The sequence below is a fragment of the Carettochelys insculpta genome, chromosome 3 (genome assembly GCF_033958435.1).
Source record: "Carettochelys insculpta isolate YL-2023 chromosome 3, ASM3395843v1, whole genome shotgun sequence".
Lineage (NCBI taxonomy): Eukaryota > Metazoa > Chordata > Testudines > Carettochelyidae > Carettochelys > Carettochelys insculpta.
The window spans coordinates 187,369,768-187,387,493 of NC_134139.1; the positions used below are offsets into that span (position 1 = coordinate 187,369,768).

The 17,726-nt window shown below is 39.4% G+C and overlaps 1 long non-coding RNA gene across 1 annotated transcript in view; it reads left to right on the top strand.

Annotated features, from left to right (window-relative positions):
• The first annotated feature begins 2,996 nt into the window (after positions 1 to 2,996).
• Positions 2,997 to 17,726, top strand: part of LOC142010585 (uncharacterized) — a 117,395-nt gene continuing 102,665 nt past the window's right edge. Inside the window, exons 1-2 of the long non-coding RNA XR_012644838.1 lie at positions 2,997 to 3,236; positions 12,819 to 12,902. This is a non-coding gene — a long non-coding RNA (uncharacterized LOC142010585). The remainder of the gene's footprint in view (positions 3,237 to 12,818; positions 12,903 to 17,726) is intronic.

The following is a 17,726-nucleotide window of genomic DNA, read 5'->3' on the forward strand; positions in this document are numbered from 1 at the left end:
ACTTTTTCTTCAAGCTTTTCCTTGTCCCTGTGTTATTTTCAGGGATCAGATGCAGTCAAGGGAGGGGTGGACAGTAGGTGGATGGCCAGTTGAGAAGACACACCCATGCTGACTTTTATAAAGTCCTGGATAATTAAGTTGCAGAAGAAAGAGATTTCTGTTAACTTTGCCATCTCTGTGGGTGCCATACTTTTCCTTCCTTCTGAATGGGAAAATGGGCACTTGATTATCATGAGAGGGGAATGAGGGCAATGCAATGGGGGAAGATGATGTCAAATACCAGCGAACATAACCAGAATGATATGGGGATGATGAGGGAACTGCAGGCTAGGTTCCTACAATGCACTGTTGCAACAGTCAATGTTTGCTGATTGAGTATGGCAGCAATAAATCGACTTTGTGAAGAGCACGTGGGTATGGTCAAATTCAAATACATAAAATCCAGTGTTACAAAATCGGTGTTGGTAAATTCGAATTTATTTCATCATGTAGACGTAGCCCAAGTTACTAATCTACCATGTGCCTCAGTGTGCCACATCCACTGGCAAACTGTAAATAACACCTCCCTATCTCATGGTGGTGTTGTTAAAATGACAGTAACAGCTGTAAAGTGCACAGATGTACTCCTGAGCAACATATAATAAATAAATAGTGTTGAATAATGGGTATTACTGGCAGCTTTGTTTGGAACAAAAAAAATGCACCACCAACAAAAAAATACACCCCACCAGTCATTGGTATGTAAGGGTTCAATCCTGCAAAGTCCTGAGCACTTCTATGAATAGCTTAGTGCGCTGAAATCAGGTGCTTAGAATCTTGCAAGAGGGAATGCTAATTCATGTAGAAAAGTCAAATCTGTCTGTATAGAGGGAACTCCTGGCTTCATGTGATTTCCACTCCAAATGTCTTCCACTGTCTTGTAAAAAAAATATTGTGAGTCTCAGGAATGCATCTGGGAAACAAACATGCCAGCCTTAATTGCAAACATTGCACTAATTTGGTATCAATCCAGAGGTGACTTTTTTTCATTTTAAAAGGGCAGAGCAAAAGCATTTTACCTCAGGAAAAAAATAAAAGCAAAAACAAAAACAAAAAACTCTGTTTTGCAGAAGGTGAACTTGAGGGTCCTGACGCAAATCCTGAACAAATTACAGGGAAGCAGAAACAGCTGTTGGGGAAGTACCACAGGAGTACGTCTGCTGCGGCAACCCATTCTGCTCAGAGTCTTCTGTTTCCAGCTTTACCATTTGTAAACACCTTGACAAATACAGGGAGATTGTGCAGGGAAAAAAATGCATTTGTTCAAGAAAAACAAGAGAAGATCCAAGTCCTTTTCTGGAAAGAACCTGACAAGAACCGATGCATTTCTAAGTTAGCTCACTGTGTGCTCTCACTAAGAAACGTAATGTGCAATTGGTAAAGTGAACTTAGCACCAAAATGGTCTCTTATGGCCTTAAAAACAATGACAAATATGTCTCCATTTGTGAACAGATTTTAAATGATTAAGAGATATAATAAAAACCAATTAAATGCTACAGGTTCCAATAAATTAGTGAATTGCTCAGACTATTCTAGTACACATTCGAGGGTTGTACATGCAAGCCAGTGCACCAAGCTCCTAACCAGGGATGACGATCACTTCATATGAAGGTGAGATTGCAAATCCTTTCAGTGCTCACGTTTCGTGCTAAGGCAGCAAATATGGATTCCAGAGTGGACAGTGGTTTTGTCCTGTGGGACCCCCTCTTCTAAAATGTGCATTCAGGCCACCCGTTTCACATGGGGTATAAATCAAATCATAATGTTCTTGAGCACTACTTGCAATCAATTTGCATTCAAGATGATGACCTGGTGTGCTTTTTCCAAACCGTCTCTGTTTTTAGGGGCCCAGAATGAATCTGATTTTTAAAGATACTGAATATTCACATAGCAGTAGTAAGGTGCTCAGCACCTCTGCAAATCAGACACAAAAGGTTTCAAGCAGGGCACGAAAAATGGAAGCACCCCAAAATGAGAGGCCATTCCTGAATATATTGAGCCTTAAAAGTGAAAGCAGCAAGTATTTAAAAAAAAAGAGAGAGAGAGAGAAGCTTTGTTGTTAGCTTTTTAGGTGCTGTTGAAACAGTGCCAACCAAGTTGCCCTAGGGACTTTTCAAGAAGTCAAAGTGTTATTAATTACTATTATATTTATGTGTTAATGCCGGTAATTTTAAGTAACTGTTTGTGAGAATGTTTCAGCTTGGATGAATACAGAAGTATTGTGTAGATGCAGTAACTGTCAAGAATATGAGCTGTGGAGCAACAAGAGCCACCTGCATGGCTCATGAAGGTCTGGAACCAAAGTACCGGAAAGACAAGGTTACGTGCCAAGAAAAGAAAGATCTGTGTTATATGTTCTACACATGGACCAAGGCATGAGGATGAAAAGCTGCTGCTAATTTCAGTGGGATGTTTCTATGAATGATGGGCTGTGTCAATTAAAGGTTGGGATATATCAGAATGCCTGTTTGGAATGAGAGGAGAAATGTTTGATTCCCAGATGGACACACTGGAAAACTTTTAGGCAAGGTCAGACCAATGGTGATGAAAACAAAACAAACAAAATAAAATGCTGCATTCTCGAAGCTGAAAGCTGTGATCAGTGACACAGTGTGTTGTCAGAGAGCTGAATTTGTTGCACCTTGGCAAATCTGTTCAGCAAATCTCAAGTCCTGGTATAATTAGCTTCACTCAAAATTCCAGCAACTGACATGTCTTGCTACTTTTCAAGGAGCCCCGAGGGATTAGCCAATGCTAAAGGACTTTGCCATATTTTTGGGAGCAGAGCCACTAAAAATAGTCAAGCATGTGCCTACAAGATGGCTTAGTCTGAATGAGGTTATAAAACACACAGAAGACACGTGATTTGCTTTGCTGTCGTATTTTCTGACTTGTGAGCAGCAGGCTGCCAAAATAGAACTCATTTGCTGATTTCTTCAGAGCCATGAGCTTAAAACTGGTTTTTCTGTTCTTAATTTATGTCACAGAGTCTCAACAGCAATTTAATTTGAAGCTTCAGAACAGCAGAAGTCCAGCTACTGATGACTGCAGGCTGGTTGAATGTGTGCTGGCAAAGTATTAGAATCAGAAGCTGCAATTCAACTGCAACAAAGAAGTGACATGTCAATTCTAAGGCAGTCTGATCCTTTTCTTCTAGCAGGTGACCTGAAAACTGGAGCAGCGGTACAGAAATACAGTATGTAAAGGGTTAGATAGAGAGTGTACGTGAGACTGTGAGAAAATACAGAGACAGCAGCAAACAAATGTAACTGCAAAGGGTGGAAAGATACTAAGAAAAACTTTATCTCCAGGAAAAACTACTCAGTTCTGTCTTGACTCACATACAAAATGAGAAATGCATCAGATAGTATCAGAAGAAGCTTTGAACATCTGCCCCAAACTTAAAAAAATCTTTTAGTTCAGAAGCACTGGGTTAATTTTTTTTTTTTTTTTTTTTGGTTTAGTCAAACACCATTTCTTCTATTCTGTCCAATTCTAACCAAGTCTGGACACAGCAGTGGTGATCTATTGGGGAGTGTGTGTAAGAAGCTGTGCTCTTGCCATATTTTTAGGCATAACCAGAGGAAGAAAATACCAAAAGAAAAAAAAATCTCTATTGAGAAGTTGTTGTAATAAGATTTGCAGCCCAGTGTTGCAGATTCAGGGTTCTGAATCCGTGTGATTAAGCATCCAAAATCTAGGATACTTATCCAAACAGTACTAAGATTGATAACCCTTTAAGGGATCTCCTATCTTTATGCACTTAAAGTAGAAACTGTTTTTATTTATTAACATACATGTTTTTGGAAATAGCTATTTCCAATCCCATATAAATGAATCATATGTTTTCAAGTAAACATCTTGAATTTTGGCCCATCTGGTGAAAGGCAACAGCTTACTGTTTTGTTTCTTGCAGGAGGAGAAATTAATGATTCAGAATTGGTATATTTACTTAGTATAACTTCTTTAGTGATACCACATTAACTTGTCTTTGAACAGAGGTGGCCACAAATGGTACTCAGACAAGCCCTGCTTTCAGGAATCTCATACAGTTCTCAGGAAGAATTCTGCCCATAGAGCTGATTTTAAGCTAATGAAAACAGAGAACTCTCTTGCTGTTTGTAATAACTTCCCTTAAATGATTTATGTAACAAAGCTACTAACAATGCATCCTTTTCCCCCAAGACTATATACTGCTTTTCCTTAGGGAAAAAAAAAACCAAAAAAAAAAAGGTAAAACTGTATAACCAAACAATCCCACCTGGTGATTTCTGACATAACAGAAACAATGTCCTGGTAAAAATGCCTGGTAAAAAGAACATTATACTAGGTAATATCAATTCTCAGCTGGAGGAAGTCATAAGAGCTATGAAATTCCATGCTGAACGTCCAACCCACTATGTCGGATACTCACTGGAACCAAGAAAAATCTGACAGTCTCCTAGCTCAAGTTCTAAGAAGTTTTGTATTTTTAGTCTGGAATTTTGCCATTTTGCCCCCACACCCAGTTATTTAATCTTTTTCTTTTCATGCAAATTCAGAACTATCCAAGGGTTGCTTTTCAAAAAATTCCAACAAAGCTGACTATTTCACATCACAAGCATGCAATGGCTCTGAGTTCCAAGGTTTTGAGGCAAAGTCAGGATGCAAAATTAGCCTACTTACAGTTAAAAAGAGTGTGTGACTTTGAAAAAGTTAGGAGAAAAGGACCCATTTTAGAATTTGTAAACCCATTGCCTCTCTTTCACCTCTAATTTCCAAGCAAACAGTCACTACTACACACAAGTCTTGTATGTCCTACTTTCTGTACTCTACTGGGTGAATTGCCTGCATACTGTTTAGCTAAAAATACTTGGAAAGCTGTGTCCTCATGTGTTAGAAATAAGAACACCAAAATCAGGTTACATGGCTGAGAAATAGGGCAAATACAACCCAAAATGCTGGTGATTATTCACCCATCAAATGTACCACACCAGCCACTTGCCATCATGCTTATGATTGTGCAAAGAGGATAAATAAAAAAAATAGATGACCATAAGCCACATCCAATTTAAATTCATACGTATGCATATATTTTATGCAAACATCAATGAACAGTGATCAATGAAATTACAAGAAAAACTATAATTAATTTAATACAAAATTTGAGCTTGTTTGGATGAATCAAATGTTCAATCCTAGGTTTCAAGCTGCAGAGGACCACAGTTAAATCAATGTTTGTGATATGGTTTCCTGTGTACAACGTTCTTCCAAACCCTCAGGTTTGTTCTTTGTTTTCACAAGGAATCAGTTCATTTTAAACCCTTGCAACTGTAATAACTAAAATTGTACAAATAGCAATTTTATCATTTACTTCTGATAACCAGCATAATATTCCAGAGCCAGGCACCGCCAGCTCCCCACTTTAACCCATCTCCTCCCTGCCAGGGACAGGCATGCCCCACCCCCACTCCACTGTAATCCAGTGCTGGCGACTCACTGGAGCTACTGCTGCTACTGCCACCATTTCTACTGCCATGCTCTTCTCTCTTCCGCCAGCATTAGGGAGGGACACATGCGCAGAGCAACGCACAGCGCTTTCATGGCTCCGAGCATTTTATTGCTCAAAGAGCTGCTTACGGCTCCAGGGTCCATACCCCCTAAAGGTACATATATCACGTGTTGAGAAACACTGGTGCAGAGGGTAGGCGCAAAGCACAGATTTCACCACCCAGCCTCATAAGAAGCAGTGTTTTACTTTGCAAAGAGCCCCATTGAAATCTAGGGGGATGCTAGTGGAGTAAGTTGCTGCCCAGTTTGCAAAAGCACTTCACACGCACTTTTCAAACCTTATGAACAAAAGCAGCTGACAAAATGTACAGGTAATGCAGCAAACTTCTTCTCCAAAATACTGGGGTGGTACAGCTATGACACATGAGGGTAATCATTTCTTATTTCCATTCCTTAGCTATTCCTGTTCCCTGCCCATGGATTCACTTCCTTCCGGTACCTAGGATTTATGTGCTTATGACTAATTCATGCGTTATTTGCTGCCATCCACTCTGTGTTAAATGAATATAGAAAACAGGCCACATTGCAGCTTGGAAAGTGTGATATCAGAAATATACATGTACGTGAGGGATCACCTCATAATTCATGTGCAATGCAATGAATACAGCATGTCTAAGGGTTTTCCATTGTTCATTTTTTTAAAAACTTATTTTAATTGTGAACATGCAGGAGTCATGTCGTTGGGTGGTCTGTTCTGCTGGACACTTTTGGCAACTGGATAGTGTTGCTGAGTGGACCCTAACACTTTGCATTCACCCACACATGAAATGGATAGACATGGAAACATTAAAAAAAAAGGCAGTAAAGTAGCACTTTAAAGACTAAAGTGTTAGTTTTTAAAGTGCTACTTTACTGCTTTTTTGTTTTGATAGTATATAGACTAGCACGGCTTTCTCTCTGTTACTATGGAAACATAAAGTTAGCTAAAATTCCACCAGCAACTGGCAGTTGTAGCTAAAGCAATGACGTTTCTCACTGCAACATCATTTTGCAATCAGGATTCAAGGACAATGAAGAGACATTGAATGGAACTAATCAATAGCAAATTTGAAACTAATAAAAATATTTTGACACAACCTGTAATTCACCCATGGAACTCGTTGCCACAAAATACAGTAAAGGCCAAGAGCATAATAGGGTTTCTAAAAGGTTTAATCATTTTTATTGATAATGATGTTAGTGAGGATAAGATCTTAGGAACATAAACACGTTCCATGATATTGGCCAGTCACTAACTGTTGGTTATTAGAGGGAAACTTTTGCCATGGGCAGAAAATTGGGTGGTCTCAAGCTGCGGTTGGGAAGGTCCAGGTTGAACATTAGGAAACACTTTTTCACTAGGAGGGTGGTGAAGCATTGGAATGTTCTACCCAGGGAAGTAGTGGAGTCTCCATCCCTGGAGGTGTTTAAGTCTCACCTTGACAAAGCCCTGGCTGGGCTGATCTGATGGGTTTGGTCCTGCTTAGAGCAGGGGGCTGGACTCGATGGCTTTTTAGGTCTCTTCCAGCTCTATTGTTCTATGATTCTATGATTAAAACAGCTGATAAGGCTTATGTCAGTTACAGGATCCTAGGCTAGATGTTCCACCTTTCTAATTCTGTATATCACCCAGCTACTGCCATGAAGGCATTTGTGCCCAGGAGATTTTCTGCAGAGATGGAAAAAAGTACCCAAAAAGTCACTTGACTAAAAGTACAACTGCTTGGGGAGAGCACACTTAAGTACAATTCACCAGTGTCCCTCTGGAAAATTACTTGAGAAAAAAATACACACACCCCTCACATCTAGATTGTGTGTAAGTATTCAGAAGTGAAAGCAGCTGAACTTTTACTCAAGTAACATTTTGGGTACTTTTTTCCACCCCTGGTTTTATGCTTTATATAGTTTTATTGCTGTGTGTGCAACATTCAACAATATTTTGCAAACTATGAATGGATATCCAAAGAAAATAGGATGGTCTTTTTATATTGTAACTATACAATCATCAAATGAAATGTGAGGTGATGTAGCCCCATGAAACCACTTTGCAGAAAATTGATTACAGTGAAATAGTAGCCCTGGAGACAGTACTCATTTTCTCCACTCACTTCAGTGGTTTGTGAACTTCAAAGTCTCATTTAAATGCTGAAATTATTAAATGTAGCAATTCTTTCCCCATCATCCTTCCCAACCCACACCCACTTTTTAAAAGAAGTTCAATACACTATTATGGTTTTACCATTAAAATATCAGGAAATTCAAAAAGAAAGATGCCTACACCAATGCTGTTCACCATACTGCCTATTCTCTATGGCTGTTTCTACATATGCCACTTTCTTTCTTCCAAAAAGAAGGGGCCTCCGGAAGGAGGACTTCTTTCCGGAAGACCTCCCCCGCCAGGGGCCGAGCTTCTACACACCATTTTGGAGTCTGGAAGACCATCTTCTGGACTCCAAATCACATGACCTTATTCTAATGAGGTGCTGGGAATTTACATACGTGCCTCATTAGAATATTTTGGGCTGTTTATTAGCATGCCACTTTTGGAGAAAGTGGCATGTGTAGAAACAGCCTCTGGCTGCATGTACGCTAGCTAGTTCTTTCGAATGATTTTTCAAAAGAAGGGGGCTCTTTTGAAAGAGCTCATGGAGCTTCTACACACAAAAAGAGCTCTTTCAAAAGTAAATGGAAAGAATGTGGTGCTCCTTTCGAAAGCGCTCTTTCTTTCCCATTTCAGGAAGAGCGCCCCCTTCTGAAAGCTTCTTTTGAAAGTAAAGGTGTAGATGCTCTGCAGCGCCCTTCTTTCAAAAGAACCATCTTCATTTTCAATGCCTAGCCCATTCATTTGAAAGAGCAGGGGCTGTGTGGATGCTCTCTTTTGAAAGAGCAGATCGCTCTGTTGGTCCACTTGGTTATGTGTGTATGCTCTGTTTTGAAAGTTCTTTTGGAAGAGATCTTCCAGAAGACCTGCTTTCAAAAGATCTCTGTAGTGTAGACATAGCCTATGTGTTACATTACCCATATCCATTTTGCAACTTTTTAAGTAGGGATTTTGTAAAAGATTAGTGGAAAAATCAAAATGACCATGTATAAATGGCACAATTCTGTGTCTGTGTCCACACAGCAGCACTTCTACCATGACAGGAACATTTGAGCAAACTAAAGTTGATGAAATACTTTAGGTTAAAACTTCTTTCTAACAAAAACTGGCTGTTTGATTAATGAAGTATGGAGGAGGGGAACTGTAAAAATCTGATTTTTTTCAGTTTTTGGTTTCTCAAGGGAAACCTGAAAGTTAGTGACAAAAATAAGTTTCTTCTTTTTATTTTGCCTTCTTTTTGGCAGGTGCAGGTGTGCGTGTGTGTAAAGCGAAATATATTTGCCACCTGGCTGTAATGCTCATGCACTTGCCAAGCTGCTTAACCCTATTTTAAATGAGTGCACTCTGGGAACAGCTGGACAGTTTAACAATCCCAGCCTGCCTCAGCAGGGCACAAAAGGGTGATCCTGCAGGGTAGTGACTGTCCATGACTCTCATTGGCTCCAGTAGGAGTTGAGAGCACTGCCTTGCAGGATCATAAGCTGTTTGCTTGGAAGATACACAAAGGATAGCATTAGCAGCACTCTGAGCAAGTTACTCCAAGATATTCTAACATACTGCAAACCACAAGGGAGGAAGAAGCCCAATCGATTACACAAACATAATCCTTGATTCAGAAAACTACTTAAACCCCTGTTTAACTTTAGGTTAACCTTAGAAAACAAGCTTAAGGGGTGGCCTCAGCAAGGCAGCTTGAATTTGGCATTAGGTAGGGAATTCGATTTATAGTGCCAATGCGTCTTCCCCCCAAACAACGAACCACACCCAAAACAGTGTACTGAACTAGTTCCAGGAGGACAACCATATATCAGCCAACACATCCAGTAGAAGTGAAATAGTGTTAGCTGCTAAAGCTACTAAATGATACAAACAATGGCTAGAGTTAGGCACACCGGTTTACAAATGTCACTCAAAGTTGTGGAGGATGGAGCAACCAAGCTAAAATATCTACTATATATACTACTCAATTAACAAGCAAAGATGGTCTGTTTGGGCAAGGCAGCCAAGTTAAAGGGAAATCATTGGACCACACTCATATTTGATAATTATTTACCTTCTCTTGTTACAGCACCTAAGACTGTTACAACTGAAAGTAATTAGAAATACTTTCAGCATTTGACATTGCTTTTTTATAGCCAGATTCACTGATTTAATGTAGTCAGTTTCCTGTGTACTTTGGATGCCTCTTTCGTAGAGCAAGTGAGAAAACAATTTAAAAATTAGGAAATTATCATTGTAAAATCATAAAAATTGGCAGAAAGAGTCAGGTGTAAACATAGTAACTGAAGCTATTATGTATTTTATTTTATTTCATTGCATTTCAAATTGACTGGACTTCAAGATGTCTGTGATTTTTCCAGCATCAAGGAAGCAGCTGCACTCACTTGCAAATGGCTAGCCAGAAAAACAAAATAGCCAACAAAAACATGATCTGTCTATTCATTACTAATATGTTCATCCTATTCAAACACAAATTTATAGCTTTTAAAATTCAAGCTGGGCAGAAAAAAGGGGGTTTTTTTTGGTATAAAAGTTGTACTTTTGTCAACAACAAATAATTGAAATATTTTGGCTAAAAACTGAAATACATCCATTCTGAAATATCACTGTCATGATTCATGGGAGCTGTAGTTCAGGTGATGCATTCTCCCATTCTCTACTGTAGGCTGGGTTCCTTGGTCACATAGCATCTCTCATGATGTAGAACAGTCTCCCTTTATAGTGAAGTGAGGAAGTTGCATCCTGGGAGTCCCTGGCTTTAGTGAATTACAGGAGACTGTCTCACTGGGAACGTGAGTAAGCTGAATTATAACACCCATGAGGTACCACCTGGGTATTTTTGTTTGGGAGCATTTGGTTTTTTTGGAAACAAATGGTATTTTCATTTTTAATTTGTTTAGAGAGTTGTGACTGAAAATTGTGGCACACACTTTTCTATACAAACGTTCTTCTGCAATGTGTTTTGTGTATAGGTACTTAAGTATATTACTGACCTGCTTATAGGTTTACACACACACACACACACACACACACGTACACTGTGGGGCTTACTTTTAGCGGATGGTCTATACCTGTGTGAATTTCATTAATCTTCTTCTTTAAAAGTTCTTTCATAGTCATCTGTCTGGAGCCAGGTCACTTCGTAGCTTAATCTCATCTGATATCTCAAACTAACCCAAACCCAAAAGTGAAACAAACAGGGAACATCAGAGTGGTGGTAGTGATTCAATGGGTAACAGTCTTCCCTTTGAACCAGCCATTGTTCACTTGGAAAGTGCACCAGATGAAAACTTAGACCCAAACACCTCTTGAGCATTTGTGGTTATTGAAGACCCCATGGTCAGTTGTCTTCTGTTCCCCACAATAAGAAGAGAGATACTAACTCTGGTGTCCTGGCCAGATTCCAGTTTGAAATATTACTTTGTGCTCACCTGAGATCCCAACACTTCCTTCTTTGTGCAGAATGTTATTGAGTGCCGGCTTTATGATATGCTGTCCTACTCCCTTAATCCTTTGGAAGTTCTCCATTGAGCAGATGAGTAGAGGACATGATGGATAGGCAAACATTTACCAGGGCATCATCCCTCACCAGTTTGTACAGGGCAATCGGCACAAGTTAATACTGACTAAAGTGGGTCTTTGTCCACGAAAGCTTATGCTCCGAAATATCTGTTAGTCTATCAGGTGCCACAGGACTTCTTTTGTTCCTGCTGACTTATGGTCTAGCTTTGACCACTTGATGCCAATGCAGCTCTTATTAAAACTGACTTCACTAGCACTGAGATCTGGTTCTTAGTACAAACTTTCACAGGTTTTTACTCTACTTAACAAGCAATCCTAAGGGGCCCAGAGAGCACAGATAGGTGGAGAGAACTCTTCAACTTGACTCCTCATGAACAATGCTGTCACAGAAACTGGGAAATGTAGCACAGAAGTAGTGCCTCTATGTGGATGGCTACCAACTCTGCTAAACATTTAGTGTTTGGAAGGAGAATGGTTACAACTCCAGCTCTATATGCAATGACAATTCTCTTTCTCTCCATCATACTTCTCAAGTGAATAACAAGAAGTACCTACCAGGGTAAATATGCAGAAATTGTAGTTCTCTACAAAGGAAAAATATGTGTTGGGGATGATGTGACTAAAAATCATTTCACAAGTAACAAGCAGTCCTGCAGCACCTTGAAAACTAACAAATTTATTAGGTAATGAACTTGGGTAAGACCCACTTTGAAAGTTCATTACCTAATACACTAAATTGTTAGTCTTTAAGACGCTACAGACTTCTTGCTATTTGTGAAACTACACTAGCATGGCTACCTCTCTAGACTCATTTCATTTAGTGTCCTAAACTGTTGTCAGCTGTTACTCAGCCTCTGTCAGAAGCTGGGAATGGTTGACAAGATATGGTTGATAAAGACATCTTCTGTTTATTCCCTCTGAAGTACCTGACTTTGGCTACCTTCCGAAGACAGGGTACTGGACTAGCTAAAGCATTGGTCCGAGCCAATATGGTTGGTCTTACGTAACATCTCCTGAGCAATATCCTGGAGAGAGAAGGAAAAATGGCTTTGTAGAAGTAGCTGACAGCTCTCATCCTTCTAGGAAAGACAAGATCCCCATACAGAAGATCTTCTATAGCTTGGTTGTAGAAAGAATATCAGGCCTGTGGTTTCAGGGACTGTATTTAAGGGCTGAACTTTCAGATGGGGAGTCTGAGCGGAGTGTTGTGAAGTGTTTGTTGTTACTTACAGGTAATTGGAACCAGATAGCAAATAAACTAATGTTCTTGCCAGTGCATTAGACAGCATGTAATCACTGAACTCTGCATGGTACTAGGAGTGAATGTGAGTGGGGAAAAAAGGAGCAATTAAAAGCCCTACTAGAGGTAAACTCCCTGAAAATGTGGAAGGCAACTGGAAAAGACAGAAATAGAACTTCACTCCATATCAGGAGTGTGAGAAGAAGGGAAGACAATCAGAAGGTAGCCTTACTTCTGACAAACACTTGTTCTAAAGCACTTGAGGTGTTTACTAGATTTCAGTTAACTCAGGCAGAGCAGGTGTTATGGCTCAAGTCCCTGACGTGGCTGAAACCATCTTCCTGGTGCTTACTACTTGGGCTTTCTTCTGTCTGCTCCACATACAGGTTGCACCCTGGGCTGTTTTTTGTGAGATCTGGAGATCTGGTGCCTTCATCCACAGCGACTGCTCAACGTGCCTGAGACACAAGGTATGATGTCCCTCAGGGAAACGGTGCTACCTTTGCCAGCAAGAGGTATATAACCTAGCATACAAGAAACAAAATAAAGTACATGAACATAAATCACATCACAGAAATGGCACCTCCCACCTCCAACCTAAAAACATAGCAAAGAAGGTTTTAGAAAAATAGGATCTGAGGGAGGAAAAAGTTAGGATTAACTAATAAATATTAAACATCAGTACATCTGTGTATTCCCTGCCTCCCAACACTGGCAATTTATTGACTCTGCTCCTTCTCTTGTACCTTCCTTTGCAGATGGTATGCTGGGGATTGGGTGCTGGGCCAACAGAAGCAATTTTCATACTATGTCTTCTACCACTGTGGACATGTCCTCTTTTTGCTCCCTGGTCTGGAACTGCCTGATCCCTGCACTAGAGAGCCTGACCCCTCTCTTTAGGGAGAGGGACAGTTAAATTGAGACTCCCAGAGCTGTTCTCTTTCTCTCTAGTCCAGTCCCAAACACAAAGCTCAAAAATGAACTAATACATACTCTTCATCTTTTTGATGAATTGGAATTGCAGCTAGCAAGGAATGTGAAGGGTAACAAGAGGGTTTCTACAGTCATTTTAACAATAAGAGGATGATCAGAGAGGGTGTTGGGCTCTTACTGGATGAGAGAGGAAACCTTGTGAAGGATGACATGGTAAAAGCTGAAGTATACAATGCTTTTTCTTCCTCTACCTTCATGGACAAGGTCAGCCCCCAGACTACTGCACTAGGCAATGTACTATGGGAAGGAAGTGGGCAGTTCTCAATGGGAAAAGAACAGGTTAAGAGCTATTTAGAAAAGCTAAACATGCACAAATCCATGGGTCTGGATTTAATGCATCCAAGGGTACTGAGGGAGTTGGCAAAAGTCATTGCAGAGCCTTTGGCCTTATTCTTTGAAAACTCATGGAAAGTGGGAGAGGTGGAATGACTGGAAAAAGGAAAATATAGTGCCCATCTTTAATAAAAGGAAAGAAGGACAATCGAGGTACCTTTTGTTTTCATGGAAGAGGTACCAACTGAGCAGTTGTGCCTTTGAGAGCCTAGTCTCCCTGACAGAAAGTTCAAACAAGGCTCTGTTGTCATTCACATAAGTTGGATCTAGATGCTGAATAAAGCCCTTTTCAAGCACCTTCTTAATGACTGACTTGAAATAAGGCATTTTAATGTATGCAAACTTCATTGTCTCTTTTGACTGCAGAAACTCCACTGTAAGCTTTATATCCTATTTCCCTCAGCTGGCAGGTAGAAGGCGCCATTCAACAGCTTGTGAAGTAAATAGCTGAGTGAGTAATCATGCAGTCAATCAAGATTAGAACAGCTAGGAAAATACTGAATAAAATTGATACACCATATTGACTGCTACATAACAATTTTAAAAAGAGTTATTTTAAAATACAGTGTTTAGTTCAAAAGCATCATCTATATCAGAAAAATGAAGATGTGGTTTTAAATAATAAGCAATAGATTTTAAAGCCAGAGGAGACCACTTGATCATGTGATTTGAGCTTCTTTATTTACTGAATAATTCCTACAGTGTACCCCAAACTGTGGCTGAACTAGTAAATACTTGTTTAACACTTCAGTTAGAAATATATACGAAGGATTGTTAAACATGGTTTTGGTGCATTTTTTCAGTTTTCGGATATAAGCAATGGAAAGCCCCAGTATGTTAGAAGGTAATGGGTATTCATCTGAAAAGTATAATATATTTTAATGAAATGCATGTTTTTAATTATGCATGATCCCAGTATTATAGGAGATAATTTTGTAGGATAAATATTAAGTACCTTAAAAAGTACTACCTTAAAAAGAAAGCCAAATATGCCACATTGGTGGCTTAGAATGAGATTACGTTAACTACACTGCAGGATTTGCTTTTCTTACCCCTGTCACCTTGATATCGCTACATGGGAATTTCTTTTTATTTCTCATGCAAATTTTAATAAAACTTTCTGTTTTCTCTGAAACTTTCTTCAAAAACATTCAGAAGTTTTCTAACATTTACACCATACAAATTACTTTACTCACATGTGTAATACTTTAATTTGATTGGGTGAGTAAATTTATTTGCAGGCTAAAATGTACACAGAGTATGCTGGCAATAAGAATAAACATAATTTAAAGCAATGGGGTTCTAGCGGTGTGAGAGCAGGATTACTTCATGCCATTGGCTTCAGGGAAATTATTCCTGGTTACATCAGTGAGAGCAGAGTCAAGTTCTGCAATGCTAATTTCTAAACATTCTTTCATGTGAGCATTACTAAACTGAAACAGACTCATAAAAATGCCTAATTTACTAGTCCTATTTCCAGGCCACTGTTCCAGACAGTGTCAAATTCTGCCCTCCTGTCCCAATTACCCAGATCATCATAGAACAAACTTGAAGAACATGTACTAGACCCTTTACTACTTTATCTTTGTCTTCCATACAAATCGCCTTTGCTGTATATTTGCTATTCTGGGTTTTCTACAGAAACCATTGATTCTAATAGCTGCTGACATTCTCATGAGATTTTGTAAGATAACACTGGTTTTAGAGCTGATGTTTTGAGATTGTTATAGAACAGGGATGGGCAAGATACAGCCTGTTAGCCAGAGTATGCCCACCATGCCTTTTAACCTGACCCAGAGCCAGCCCCTATGGGTGCACAGCAGGGAGATCTTCGGGTTCTGCTCCCAGCTCTAGCAAAATCTCTCAGCTCCATTTGGCTAAAAAACAACCGATAGTATGTGAGAGACTTTCCTGGAGGTGAGAATAGCACCCAAAACTGACCAATGAGAGATGAGAGATTTTGCTGGGTGTAGGCATAGTGCAGCAGAATCTTTCAGCTCCCATTGTCACAGAAAGCTATATGGAACAGCCAATTGGCTGTGAGAGCTGCTGGCCAGAAGCTGCTTAGGTAAGCACCTCCCAGACACAGCCTGATCTAGCACCACACTCCAACTCCTTCCCATACTCTGCACCCGCTCCTTCATCCCTCCCCTAGGCCAGAATCCTCTCCTGCACCCATACCCCCTCCTGGACCCTGCACCCCTATACCCCACCCCACATCACAACCCGCTTCTTCACCCAAACTTCCTCTCAGACCCACCTACTCTGTCCTGCACACCAGTCCCCTACCCTGAGCTATCTTCTGCACCCAGACTCTATCCCAGACCATGGAGCCCCTCCATAGGAAAGTATGGCTCTTATCAAAATCTTGGAGTGATTCCCATCAAAAATTATTGCCACTCTTTCTATAAAGCCAGAAAAATAGAGGTATGGAGAATATGGGAATTTGCAGCCATTATTGAATGCACTTTGGGCTCTCATCTATTCCTCCTGACGTTGTTGATAGGAATTCAAGAGATTTAAAGAGTGCAGGATCTGATCCATTGTTAGCAAATCTGTTTATTATTAAAGGCTCAGTTTGTTGTGGTGTTGAGCATTTTCACAGGATTGAGCTCCCTTATTGTACCAGGGCATAATTTAAAATAAGGCTCAAACTCATGTAGGATTTTTAAAAGTTAATCAACTTTCAAGTGAGCTAAAGGGGGAGCTCTAAGCTGCCACAACTCTTCCAATGCTTTGATGAATGCTAGACAAAATTAAAAGGCATGGAGATTGTAAGGAGAAAAGTCACTTTTAAAAGTGGTCAAGCTGCCAATTTGAAAATGCAGTGAGAAAACTGTAATCCAAAAGACAAGGAGTTGGAACTCCTTTCCCACTTACACCTGGGAATTTATTTGGTGAGAACCACCTAAAATATGTTTCAAAGGATACAGTTTGTTTGCCTGAGTGCAGCTTCCTTGGCACATGGATTCTTCTTATAGAACATGTAAACTCCCAACTTCCAGAGTCACACTGTGAAGCTATTCAACAATCAAGATGAACTTAATCATTCTAGAAATCTTAAATTGTTTCTGAATGGTCACCCACCATCTGGCAGTGAAGAGCAAACAATATGACTGCTGTGGTATTGACAGGATGCTACCTTGTTGGAGAAAATTATTATACTGAAGAGAATTATCCCAGCACAATAACTGGCCAAATCAGGTCTCTGATGTGAATGTATTGTTATACAATTTTTACCTTTTCTTCCTTGTTATAAGAAAATAAAAGTGTTAATGGTAAATTACTGTTTTCTCACAAAATGTGTCTTAGCTAAATATGAAAATGGACTAGCTGCTCAGTTATTGCATTCACTTCCGCTGCTAAATAATTATTAAATTATTATCTATGAATAATTATATTACTATGAAACAGTGGGACATTTTGTGCATTTGTTTTATTCAGTATAACTTAGCTATAAAATGAAAAGCTCTGGAAATGCTTGCACAAGCAGAAACCCTTGAAACATTATTTGATTTTCAGTCTGCTTCACGATAAATTGAATTCAACTATAACAGAGTTTATTAAAAACAGTTTACATAGTGTTTCACTGGATTGGCAGCTCTTTCAGTCAGCAGTATTTTGAGAATTGGGAAACAAAAGGAGTAGTTTTATTAATAATTAAGGACAGTGAAGAGTGCTAGAGTTTTCAACAATTAAGCCCAGTCACATAATTTGCATAAGCGTTTTTAAGTGTATCATATTTTATCACATCCCTACCCACACATCCTTATTCTGTAGACTTATGGTTCAAACACAGATATAGTTCAGAAAATTTAATTGCAAAATTCTTATGTTGAGACAACAAAAGCCTAAAATTTGATTACTTTTCATCAAAACTACAGTATTTTAAAATATAATTAAATTTAACAGGGTTCTGTCTATGTTCTGACTCTGATATTTCTGTTATTTATTCACTTGAAGTCAGT